Genomic DNA, 13,594 nt, shown 5'->3' on the forward strand with positions numbered 1-13,594 from the left:
AATGTTTATAAACCAACTATAAGTTGCTTAAATAACTATAAACAAAACAGCATCATGTATGCATGCATAGTTTAATACAAAGGGGTGAAAACCAATCACACAGAGTACATTTTTCATTTAAAAACAGTGGGATGGGGAAAACCCACCATAAAGTCTCGAGATATGTTTTTAAAAAGTTGAACTTTATTTTGCATGGCTTTCTAAACATGCGGCTCTCTTGTGCAAGACGCGAATGCAACAGTGATAGAAGAAATCCCTCTAGAAAATGCGTGAAACATATGTTGTGTGTGAATGGCTTGGTTTCAGTTTTGATGAGCGCATGTACGAGGGGAATGATGAGACTGAAGTGGTACTGCATGTCGAAAAAGTCAAAAGTCATCCAGCTTTTGAAAGCTGTTTTTGGGGGAAGTAGGAAAATCTGACTGGGTAGGACAAATCGACAGAACATCGGGCCTTAAATCAGCCTCCTTCGCATCACCTCCGACGAGGTTCTGAGCGAGCTGAGGCGATACTGAAATGTGATGTGTAAACACGGCAGACTGCTGATTGGCCAGAGAAAATTGTCACCATTCACTGCGTCATCATTGCACGCACAAGACGGAGTATCCCGAATAACCCCGCCAGCAGTGTTTTGGTTTGCTGCCCTCAGCCTCTCCAGAAACAACTTTTGTCTTCTTGATGTGATAAACAGCCACATCCCAAGGATCGAAAACAGCATACACCCGATTTCCTCCATTGTACTGCGTGTGTGGGTAGCGGGTGTGTGTTGCGTAGAAGATTACATCACGGCAGTTTCCTGTGGCGTCGCTATGATGACCAGGTATTGTCTTGACATGGTGGAGGTACTATCTGCAATGGAAAACAGAGCGAAAAAAGAGCCGAGACGAGTCGAGCTGAGCTGGCAGTGGTAATGGAAAAACACCATTAAATACGATCTTTTGGTCTAGTTGTGTGTTCATAGCAGACATCTGTGCAGTGGCCGGCTGGGCTAATATAACCAGATGGTCCTGCCTATTCTGTAGGGCTTCGTGGCCATAGGCTTGTACAACTATGCTATCTTGTCATTGGTTTGTTTTTGTTTTTTATTTCACTGCACGACCCCATGGAAGTGCAGTTACTCTGCGTTATTAAAAAACCTTAATTATACACTCACCTAAAGGATTATTAGGAACACATGTTCAATTTCTCATTAATGCAATTATCTAATCAACCAATCACATGGCAGTTGCTTCAATGCATTTAGGGGTGTGGTTCTGGTCAAGACAATCTCCTGAACTCCAAATTGAATGTCAGAATGGGGAAGAAAGGTGATTTAAGCAATTTTGAGCGTGGCATGGTTGTTGGTGCCAGACGGGCCTGTCTGAGTATTTCACAATCTGCTCAGTTACTGGGATTTTCACGCACAACCATTTCTAGGGTTTACAAAGATTGGTGTGAAAAGGGAAAAACATCCAGTATGTGGCAGTCCTGTGGGTGAAAATGCCTTGTTGATGCTAGAGGTCAGAGGAGAATGAGCCGACTGATTCAAGCTGATAGAAGAGCAACTTTGACTGAAATAACCACTCGTTACAACCAAGGTATGCAGCAAAGCATTTGTGAAGCCACAACACGCACAACCTTGAGGCGGATGGTCTACAACAGCAGAAGACCCCACCAGGTACCACTCATCTCCACTACAAATAGGAAAAAGAGGCTACAATTTGCATTAGCCCACCAAAATTGGGACAGTTGAAGACTGGAAAAATGTTGCCTGGTCTGATGAGTCTCGATTTCTGTTGAGACATTCAGATGGTAGAGTCAGATTTTGGCGTAAACAGAATGAGAACATGGATCCATCATGCCTTGTTACCACTGTGCAGTCTGGTGGTGGTGGTGTAATGGTATGGGGGGGATGTTTTCTTGGCACACTTTAGGCCCCTTAGTGCCAATTGGGCACTGTTTAAATGCCACAGCCTACCTGAGCATTGTTTCTGACCATGTCCATCCCTTTATGACCACCATGTACCCATCCTCTGATGGCTACTTCCAGCAGGATAATGCACTATGTCACAAAGCTTGAATCATTTCAAATTGGTTTCTTGAACATGACAATGAGTTCACTGTACTAAAATGGCCCCCACATTCACCAGATCTCAACCCAATAGAGCATCTTTGGGATGTGGTCGAACGGGAGTTTCGTGCCCTGGATGTGCATCCCACAAATCTCCATCAACTGCAAGATGCTATCCTATCAATATGGGCCAACATTTCTAAATAATTCTTTCAGCACCTTGTTGAATCAATGCCACGTAGAATTAAGGCAGTTCTGAAGGTGAAAGGGGGTCAAAAACAGTATAAGTATGGTGTTCCTAATAATCCTTTAGGTGGGTGTAGGTGATTATAAGCAAGGCCAAAATCCAACAATCAGGTATTTTGAACAAGATTGCCTTGTTTCTGCAATGATTCCTAAGATGTTTCCAGTCTGTGAACCTTTCCACAATTCCACATTGATGACATAAATTACAGTTCTTTCATATGTGAAAATTCATGTGGTACATAAGTGCTGCTTTATTTTTGAAACCCTTTCCACAGTGACCACATGTAAACGGCTTTTCTACTGTGTGAGTTCTCATGTGCTTGTTAAGGGTTCCTTTTCGGCTAAAACTTCTTCCACATTGTTGGCAGGTGAAGGGCTTCTCTCCAGTGTGAATGTGCTCTTTAAGGTGATGTTTGTTATTGAAACCCTTTCCACACTGAGTGCATCTGTAGGGTTGCTCTCCAGAATGAATTCTCATGTGATCTCTATAGGTACATTTTTGACTGAGACTCTTTCCACACTCAGAACATGTGTAGGTTTTCTCCTTAATAGATTTCATATGGACTTTAAGGTTTTGATGTTTATCAAAACTCTTTCCACACTGAGAGCATGTGTAACGCTGCACAACATTGTGAATTCTTAGGTGTCTGTTAAAGCTTCCTTTGTGAGTGAAAGTTGTTCCACACTGTTGGCAGGTGAAAAGACTCTCTTCAGTGTTAATTGTCATGTGGTAATTAAGGTTTCTTTTCTGACTGAAACGTCTTCTACAGTGTTGGCATTTGTAAGGCTTCTTTCTGGTGTGAACACTCATGTGGATTCCCAAGTTCCCAAGTTGAGTAAAACTCTTTCCACACTGAGGACATGTGTAAGGCTTCTCTCCAGTGTGAACTCTCACGTGTGTTTTAATACTTGCTTTTTGACTGAAACACTTTCCACACTGTTGGCAGACGTGTCTACTTCTTGTATTTTGTGCCTTTTTTCTTGAGGAAGACTTGTCAGTCTGTGAGCAACTAAAATGTTTTTCTCCACTTATGAAATAATGATCTTTTTCTTCCATATCATTCAGTTCTTGACTGTCCTCTTTCAGCACCATCAGATCTAAAGGCAAAAAGACAAATAAAAATTTGTAACTCCACAATCAAACTAAAAATTCTTCAATTAGAATCCCATGTAATGATTTAATGATTTGTAATCGTTTCCAAATCTTTAAGAAATGTTTTATTTTTGCAATCATTCTCAAGTGATACAAACTTGCCTTCACTACGGTGCTAATTTGTTTCTCAAAGTTTAAAAATGAATCAAAATACAACTCCAAGATTTCTTACATCAGTTTGAACAAGCAGAAAGAGGGCCCAAACGAGAGATAGCTATTGGACTAGGCTGACCTAAAATCAGAATTTCACTTTTGCCCTTATTTAATTGCAAAAAATTACTGGCCATCCAACATTTTATCTCTTCAAAACAGAGCGTGTCCCATGAATCACTATTTTCGATCTTAGCTGGAAGATAAAACTGCGCATCATCCTCATAGCAGTGGTACGAGATCTTATATTTCTTAAAGATGGAACCCAGGGGCAGCATATACAGAGAGAATAGTAAAGGGCCTAAAATGGACCCCTGGGGAACACCGCAAGACAAGGGAACTGGCCGAGAAGAGATACTTCCAATGCTCACTGAAAAGGTTCTATCCTTCAAATAAGAGGACAACCACTGCAACGCAACCCCCTGTATACCCACCACCTTTTCCAACCTGTGTAACAAAATGCTATGGTCGATTGTATCAAATGCAACACTTAAGTTCAATAGGACTAGTATCGCACATGAGCCAGAATCTAAAAGTTGCAGCAGATCATTACTGACTTTCAACAGTGCGATTTCTGTACTGTGCAGCGATCTAAAACCAGATTGAAAGGTAAGGTATTAGTCAAGTTAACAAATTCATTTAGCAAGGGAGGAAGCAGCAGATGTTTGTTATAACTTTGAAATTACCCATCATGGTGGTTCACACGTCAGAAGCAAGAGAGAAAAGCAATGATACAAATATCAACATGGGTAACACTATTTAGGTTTCTTTAATGTATAATGTTGTTGTTTGTTACAAAGCAGACAGTCACTCAAAAATAAGTTTTTCTTTATTTCAGTAAGCACGGTTTCCAAACTCCCTCAAATGCTTCAGTGGTAGTCCTGAATTTCCTTTGGGAACGTGCACCTCACAATATCCCAAATTTAAACAATTTCCATCTAAGGCCTGGCTGAGTTGTGTTAGTAGTGTGTAGGGCTGTCAAAATAGCTGAAAAACTAAATTCGAATTTTTTACTTAAATATAATAAAAATTAAAATTATATTCGAATTTAAAATGCATAATTTCAGTTGGGGTGAAGAAAAGCTTTTTGCTTCTCTTCCTAGGCCATAAAAGTGTGCTTAGAGCAAAATAATACTAATACATGTTTAACCAAAGCATTGGAATACATGACAAAAAAAACATAAAATTTGAAATAATGTTTATGTACCAATTATAATTAATTAAGTGGCTTAAAGAACTATAAACAAAACAGCATCATGTATTCATGCATTGTTAAATAGAAAGGGCGGAAAGCCAGTCACACAGGATACATTTTCTCATTTAAAAACATGAGATGCAGTGGGGTGGGGAACAAAAACCATAAAGTCTCGAGATATGGTTAAAAAAAAAAAAAAAAAGAATTTACATTAATTGTACATGTCTTTCTAAACATGCGGCTCTCTTATGCGAGACGTGAGTCCAATGGTGTCCCTCTAGAAAATGTGCGAAATATGCGTTCTGTGTGAATGGCTTGGTTTCAGTTTTGATGTAAACAAGATCTTCTCCACATTAATGTTCTCTTCTTTTTTTCTTTCTAGTGGCTTCAACTGGATAGGCTAACATAAACCTTCCATCAAGCATGTGATGGAAATGTTACACCCCTTGCCATACTGTGATGGCGTGTCCTGGTCAGACCAGCATGACAACACAAAAACTATATTTACAAACAAAGCCATTTTTGCATCCAGCATAATTGCATAATTTTTCTCTAATTTCTAGCTTTAAATTGGCTTAGAAATCTATTACTGCTGGACAATAACAAATAATAATGATTTGTTTATATACTACAAACACTGTTTTTCACATTTTACTACAAACTGTTTTTCAGGCAGAATAGTCTCTATACTGTAATAAATGCTTTGTCAATTAGCACTGTATTGTTCAAATACTTTATTTATCAACTGCTGGAGATGAATTGACAAACCATATATTGTCATAATCGTATATTAATGTTTTGGTGTTTCCAAAAGTTTGTTTTTCTGTGAAAACAACTGTCTTCTTACAGCGATAGCTGGATGCTTTTGCCCATATTAGGAATTTCCTGATATGACTTTCTGCTTGAGAGCGCCCTCCGACTTCGAGTTTGAATGAAACGCACACTGCATGAGTGTTTAGTGCTCCTCGATGTTCATCTCGCCTTCTGTGTCTGAATAAAACATCAGGTCACACGCAGACTGTCATGACTCTTTGAGTTTAAATCTATATTTATTCACACCAGCTCTTGAAAACCTCTATACGAACACACTTGAGTGCGGAGGACGAATTTCCGTGATGATAAAAGTGGGGGGGGACACGTCACCTGCGTAATCTATGCCCCTGATTTGTGATATCTTGGCTGTGATGTTCTGAGCTGAGCTGACTCGTCTTCAGCTGGGTTGCAAGGGTAAACTGGCTGTATTGTGTCGGGTGTTTGTTTTTGAGGTGCCATATTAGGCTTGTGGTGTTAAATGTAGCCTTTTCCTTTCCAGCTCTTGCAGTCCCAAGTTTACTTATCTCCCAGTTTGCTATGGCAATGTTGTCATCAACTAATACCTCCAGACCGCAGACATAGGGTGCTTTCACATCTCTAGTTCGGTTCATTTGGTCCGAACCAACAGCAAACAATTATACATTGTAGCATTTTTCAGCTTTTTTGGTTCCTTTTCACACCACACTGTTTGCTTTGGTCCGAACCAGTTGAAACGAACCAAAATGCAGTCACATGACAACATGCTTTTCGATTAGTCAGAATTTACGTGCGGGAAAATCCCAACATAAGAAGAAAAGCCAGCAAACAACACGGAGACAACACAACTATGGAGAGACGACTGCGCGGGCTGGTTCTGTCCCTGGCCATAATCTAGTACATTGTTTGTATACACCACAATATACAAACAATACATTTCTATATTGAAGCGCGGATTCGGCTTGTAAACAATGTTCTAATGCACTGCAAACGGCGAGCGGGCATCTCTCGTAACTTCAAACGGAGGCGTGCATTAATTCTTCTTAACTCTGACATGCTCATGGTCATCTGACCAAATTTCTATGAGGCTCCGCACCTCCTCACTACTCCAAGTTTGTACATGAGCTGCCATGCTAAAGTGCAAACTGTCAACAAACACTTCCTCATCCCATAAATCACAGCGCAGCTGACTACGGCAGCTGGTTAGTCCAAAAATGATCAGTACTTTTTGCATTTGGGTCTGTTTGAGGTCGGATCACATTCTCACCACAAACTAATATTGCTCCAGAGTTTGTTTGAAAGCGTACCGAGACCTACTCGAAGAGGTTTGGTCCGCCTTTGGTGCGCACCCGAGTGCGATTGCTGCTTTCACACCTGCCCAAACGAACTGCACCAAAGGGGGAAACGAACTCTGGTACGATTCAACCGAACTAAATGAGGCAGGTGTGAAAGCACCCATACTCACACTTTCCGCTTAAAGCTGCCTTCGTGTTCTACTTTGCCGGCATTTAACCAATAGCCTCTCTGCAACAAAGTGATGTCATGCCGCACGGTTGCTGTTTCTGTGTGGAGGTGTTAAAAAAAAATCATGAGAATATATGTATGTAATATCAGAGTCCTGATTGGGAGGTTACGTCCGATTCCGATCAGGTCTGAAACAACGTGATCGGGCCCGATTTCCGATCACGTGATCAGATCTGGACATCCCTGATTGTAACTGAACTTTCAAATGGATCTAGAATGAAACAGCACTGCTTTCCCCCACATACACATGACCAGAAGGAGCAAAATTGGTCAATTGTGGCATAATAAAAGCTCTCGAACCGTGCTTTCGAACCGTGTGTCACTCTCGTTCAGTGGCCTCGTTTCACTGCGACAACTTTCAACTTCGCTTCACTCTACTAGGTTAATAAATCATTAGCTCATCCATGAACATAATTTCTGCCATTGGATTGCGTCAGCTGTGGGGATGAAAACCACAACTTTCTGGACTATAAGTCACACTTTTTTTCATAGTTTGGCTGGTCCTGCGACTTATAGTCAGGTGCGACTTATTTATCAAAATTAATTTGACATGAACCAAGAGAAATTAACTAAGACAAATGAACCAAGAGAAAACATTACGGTATACAGCCGCGAGAGGGCGCTATATGCTGCTCAATGCCCCTGTAGTCTACACTGAGCAGCATAGAGCGCCCTCTTGTGGCTTTAGACGGTAATGTTTTCTCTTGGTTCTAAATAAATGTGACTTATAGTCCAGTGCGACTTATATATGTTTTTTCCTCATCACGACGTATTTTTGGACTGATGCGACTTATACTCAGGTGCGACTTATAGTCCGAAAAATATGGTACATATTGTGCCTTTAAACAATTAGTCATCTAATTGCGTGTTTATATTAATACATTTACTTACATATTTGGGGAACTTTAATGTATATTCTATTCTGCACTCAAGCACACACAAAGCTTGTTAGTGAAAACAATGGAAAAAAAATAACGAATGTGTTGTAAAAACAGAGAAGACATTTTAATTATTTATTTATTATAAATAGTGTTTTCTGAGTCCGTGTCGGCCACAAAGATGAAGACAAAGATGCTGCCTCACCATCTCTGCAGTACAGTGACAATGCAGGTATTTATATAGCACAGTTCATACACAATGGTAATTCAAAGTGCTTTACATAAAATAATGTAAAACAATCATGAAAAAAAAAATCACAAAAATAAAAACTATTTAATTACAATTATTACAATTTGTTTTACATTATTTAAAAATTGAGAATACAGTGCAATCAGATTGGACATCACACAGCGCTCATTCAATAAATGCACATCAGATGAGTTTTAAGTCTAGATTTAAAAATGGCTAATGTTTTAGCACATCTGAAAAGCACCTTTAAAGGAACACTCCACTATTTTTGAAAATAGGCTCATTTTCCAACTCCCCTAGAGATAAACAGTTGAGTATTATCCATTCAGCCGATCTCCGGTCTGGCAAAAGCACTTTTACCTTAGCATAGATCATTGAATCTGATTAGACTATTAGCATCTCCCTCATAAATGAAATTTTCTATTTAAAACTTGACTCTTCTGTAGTTACATCATGTACTAAGACTGATGGAAAATGAAAAGTTGTGATTTTCTAGGCCGATATGGCTGGGAACTATACTCTCAGGCCATCATTAAAAATATTATTTTTTGCCGTAACCCGACCGACCCTGTCAATTTAGGACCGACTCTATTTTATTTTTTTATTTTTTGCTTTTAATCCGACCAGCTTGCCGGTTGTACAGTCGTGGCCAAAAGTTTTGAGAATTACATAAATATTAGTTTTCAAAAAGTTTGCTGCTAAACTGCTTTTAGATCTTTGTTTCAGTTGTTTCTGTGATGTACTGAAATATAATTACATGCACTTCATACGTTTCAAAGGCTTTTATCGACAATTACATGACATTTATGCAAAGAGTCAGTATTTGCAAAAATATTTTTGAATGACTCGTAACCGCGGGCGACCGCAGGCACCCGCTCAATTTGGATCAACCCGCGCATCACTGACTCGCACGCAGATTTCCTTTGCTCTTAATAAAACCAGATGCGCGTGCTCAGATCATAGACTGTATAAGGCTCAGATATATGCTGCCTTACAACGTGTCTCCTCTTTCTCAACCTGTGTCCTGTGCACTTACAACTCTCTTTGTGCTAACGCGCAAGATATTAAATCTTTTCGCACCTTTCTATTTATAACCTTTTCTGTTCTCATCTTTTTACTGTGTGCAGTGTGAACGTTCTGATCCATTAACATGGGCTCGAAAAAAAGGCTACGCATCACAGACAAAGTGTGTGAACCTGGAGTTAGGCATATGCCCAGTCTGCTCTGTTCTCGCGCTCCACTTAGGTGCGCTGCATCCTGATTGGTTCAGATAACATAATGCCCGAGGTCAGGGCTGCGGAAAATCGTTCTATAAAGCGATTTAAAAATCACGCACACTCAAATCGCGATTTTATTTTGATTTCGATTAATCGCACAGCCCTAACTGAAACTTGAAAAAAAACAATATAGACCTACCTACTGACCCTTATTATTTTTTTTTTTTTTTACTGTTACTGCAAACCAAAATATTTTTAAGGATGGCCTCATTCTGGTGTAATAATTGAGGAACTTTGCTGCTGTACCACACATCTGCAGCAGGTTTAGTGACATTACACAGCGCCTGAAATAGTCCCCAGCAACTACACAAACTAGCCGTTACAAAGATCTGATCTGTCCATCATTGACATGGGGAAGTCTGGCCTAATGGTTAGAGAGTTTGACTCCTAATCCTAAGGTTGTGGGTTCGAGTCTCGGACGGACAATACTACGAATGAGGTGTCCTTGAGCAAGACACTGAACCCACAACTGCTCCCCGGGCGCCGCGGCATAAATGGCTGTTCACAGTGTGTGTGTTCACTGCTCTGTGTGTGTGCACTTTGGATGGGTTAAATGCAGAGCACGAATTCTGAGTATGGGTCATCATACTTGGCTGTATGTCACTTCACTCACTGACTTTTAATAACATTTTACAATTACATGTTACTCAGTCCTAGCAGTGGGCATTTACATTGTGAGACAACTCTTTACATGCAGTGTTTAAATCATAGCACTGAAATAAGAGTAGAAAACAGCCTTTTAAGGGCACTTGGAGAAAAAAATATATATGATGCTGAAATAAAAATAAAAAAAAGGGAGAAAGATGCACACATTTTTGCCAACTTAGCGACTTTGTCAATATATTTAGCGACTTTTCAGACCCCCTAGCGACTTTAAAAAAAAAAAAAAAACGACTTCTGACAAATCTAGCGACTGGGACTGCTGCACGAGCATGAGGTCTTGCTTTCACAGTGTGCACCTCTCTCTCTACGCTCTTTTCAGTGAGAGGATTTAATGTTGCTAATTTTACATGCAAATGTAGCCAAAAACATCGCACAGGAATTGTCTTTGCTTATGTGTATTTGATTTCATCAGACAATGGCCCGATCTAAATCAGGATTTTTGTACAGATTAACATCTCTCTGGTTATGTAGTCTTAAAGGGACACATTTCAATTTGTTGACTGACAACATAAACAGTAAATTATATAAATGAAAACAGTTTTATTGAGAGTTTGGTTACATTAAAATAAAGTATGTGAGCACAGAGAGGCAAACAAATGTTTGACCACGATGTCATTAATATGCTAATTAGCATATGCCATCATCTAGCGACTTTTCAAACTGGCTTTAGCTACTTTCCACTGAAAGAAGTTGGCAACACTGGATGCACAGACAAGTAGGCCTGTCGTGATAGTCGATAAATAAATTAATCGCACGATAAAATAAAATGAGCTCGATAATTTTTCAGACCGCGATAATTTCTTTTTTCAATATTTATTTAAAAATGTAACATGTCATGATGTGGGGTTAGTCTGGAGCGCAGCCCGCAGCAGAAAAAAATCCTCTCCGATGGCACAGATGTCCTGGGAATAAAGTGATAACGTCTCGCTAGAGTGACCAGCTTTGGGAAGCGCCTTTCATTTGCTTGTGGATGTTTGTGTCTCAAGTGATACAGCATTGTACTTGCACTACTACTTTATTTTAACACAGCGTAGCTGATGTTTTGGAAGTCATTGCCCTTTCTCTCGAAATGGGCCTACATTTCACTCATTATGTCTTTAGGCGTATGGTTGCATGTGGTTGCATGTGTCAACGCGCCCAGTGAGTTCACACACACACACACACACACACACACACACACACACACGTCGTTTTCTCCTTCTTTCCAAAGCGCTCGTTCAGTTGCGCTCGTGCAGTTGCGCTCCTGAGGCGTCTGCTGTTGCTAAGCATCCATCAGCTGCGATCTCCGTTACAAGGACATTTCAGCAATGGATTTCCACCACTGAAAAACCCTTGCTGTAACTCTTTTGAAGAAAAGTAAAAAACTCTGCAGAGTTTCACCCCGAAGGAAGCTGATTGAGTTGGTTCTTTTCACATGACCTGGTGCGCTTGCATCATTCTGAAACGCCGTTGTTTTTAACTCGAAAAAACGAGCGCGTTGCGAGCACGTCACTTCCATTATGAGCACGCATACCGCATTTTAAATAACGAACTTTAGCGCCCAAAAGACGCGATATGTGAACGGCCCCTAACTGGCATATAAACATAATATACAAAATTAATTAATTTTAAGCCACAAAAAGTCAACATGTTGGTATTTCTTGCTCTGAATCTTCCATAAAATAAAATAAAAGTTTATAGATCTTTGAAAAGGTGTACCTGCATTATTATGCCATTATCACATTATTAGTTAAAACTGGTCTTAGAATGACAATATTATCGTTTATCGCAATAAGAGAATTTATTGTCCAGCAAAATTTGTTATCGGGACAGCCCTACAGACAAGTGTACAAAAACATATGGCAAATAAACATGTAAAGCATATGTAAAGGACGAAATAGTTCAGTTTTGAGAAGGAAAACCAACCTGTTTGTTCCTCAGTATCTTCTTGTTTGACTATGAATGTTTCTTCAATCTTCACGTCTTCACTCTCCTCTTTAATAAAAGCCATATTTATATATTTATAGTGTCACTTGGATCTCAGTCACTTCAGCTGGAGTTTTTCTGTGTGTTTGGGCACCTTGTCCTGTTTAAGATCAGAATAATTAACAGTAAGAAAGATAAATGCAAACTTAATCTCGGGGTGTGTCTCAATCAGATCCTAGTTCAGGAGTCAGTCAGGGTGAGAGTTAATGTACCTGGGGCCCATTTCAGAAAGGAGGTTAAGTGAAACTTGTGTAGACCCTGAAATAAGGGGAAACTGGGTTTTCTGTATCAGAACGGGAGGTTTGTCAAACCTGAGTAAGTCAAGACTGTTTCTGAAAGAGAGGTAACTTGTACCATGGTAATTTACTCTGTGAACCTAACCTGGGCTGCGTTTCCCAAAACCATAGTTACTAACCTGTTAGCAACTTAGTTGGTAGGCAATAGGAAATTGCATTGCAACCAACAAAGTTGCTAACTTAGTTAGCAACTATGGTTTTGGGAAACAGCACTGCTCAGGAGCAGGTTTTCTCCGGTAATTCCAGTTTCTTTCGTCTACTCCCCCTTTTTAAAGTGTAAGCAATGTTTAAATAATTTATTCATTCATTCATGCGGCAAAAAAATACAATAGAAAATAAATAAATATATATATATATACGAACATTTTATGCTTAAAGATTTATCTGATTGAATTGTTTATCTGAACATATGTTTTGACTCGATGTATGCAGACATCTTTTTGTTGCTGCTGTTTCTTGGGGAATCATAATTTGGAGCTCCATGATCGTGGATTTTCATATTCATGGAGCAGCACTAAACTCAGAGTCGACTGATCTTACACAATTCAGCTGTAAGTTAACTCAGAGTTCAAGTTTTAACTCGGAGTTGGTTGAACCTCCTCATTGAAACAGTTAAGTTAGCTAAAACACTCAAAACTACATTATAATAATAAACATGAATAAAACATTTACTATTTAGGTATTTAAAAATTACTAGGTTTTTAATGATTAGTATTACAATTTTTTAACTATATAGTTTGTTAATGTCGTCATTCCTCATATTCGTGTTTGTTTTTTGAGCAGCAGGTCTCGTTCAGCGACTGAAAACAGTGAATCTTTTGTGAAGCATTTGATTCAATTGACTCGAAGATTCGAAACAGCTCCGTTTCTCCATCAGCACTAAACAGTGAATTAATTCGTGTTTAGGATGAACTGATTCCCTACATAAGGAGCGAAATGGGACGCACCGTTTGTGTTACTAATGTGTAAATGCGGTTTATTAACACAAAATAACATTCATTATAAATGTTCTAAAAGAAATTACAACGTAAGATTCATTAATGGTTAATTAACTTTAAATCGCTTGTTAAAAAACGTATTGAAAAAGTATTGAATGCGTTGTACCGATTTAAACACTTTAGATGATTAAAAACACAAACCTTTCTTCAGCTGAAACTC

The sequence above is a fragment of the Carassius carassius genome, chromosome 22 (assembly GCF_963082965.1).
Source record: "Carassius carassius chromosome 22, fCarCar2.1, whole genome shotgun sequence".
In the NCBI taxonomy this organism is placed as follows: Eukaryota; Metazoa; Chordata; class Actinopteri; order Cypriniformes; family Cyprinidae; genus Carassius; species Carassius carassius.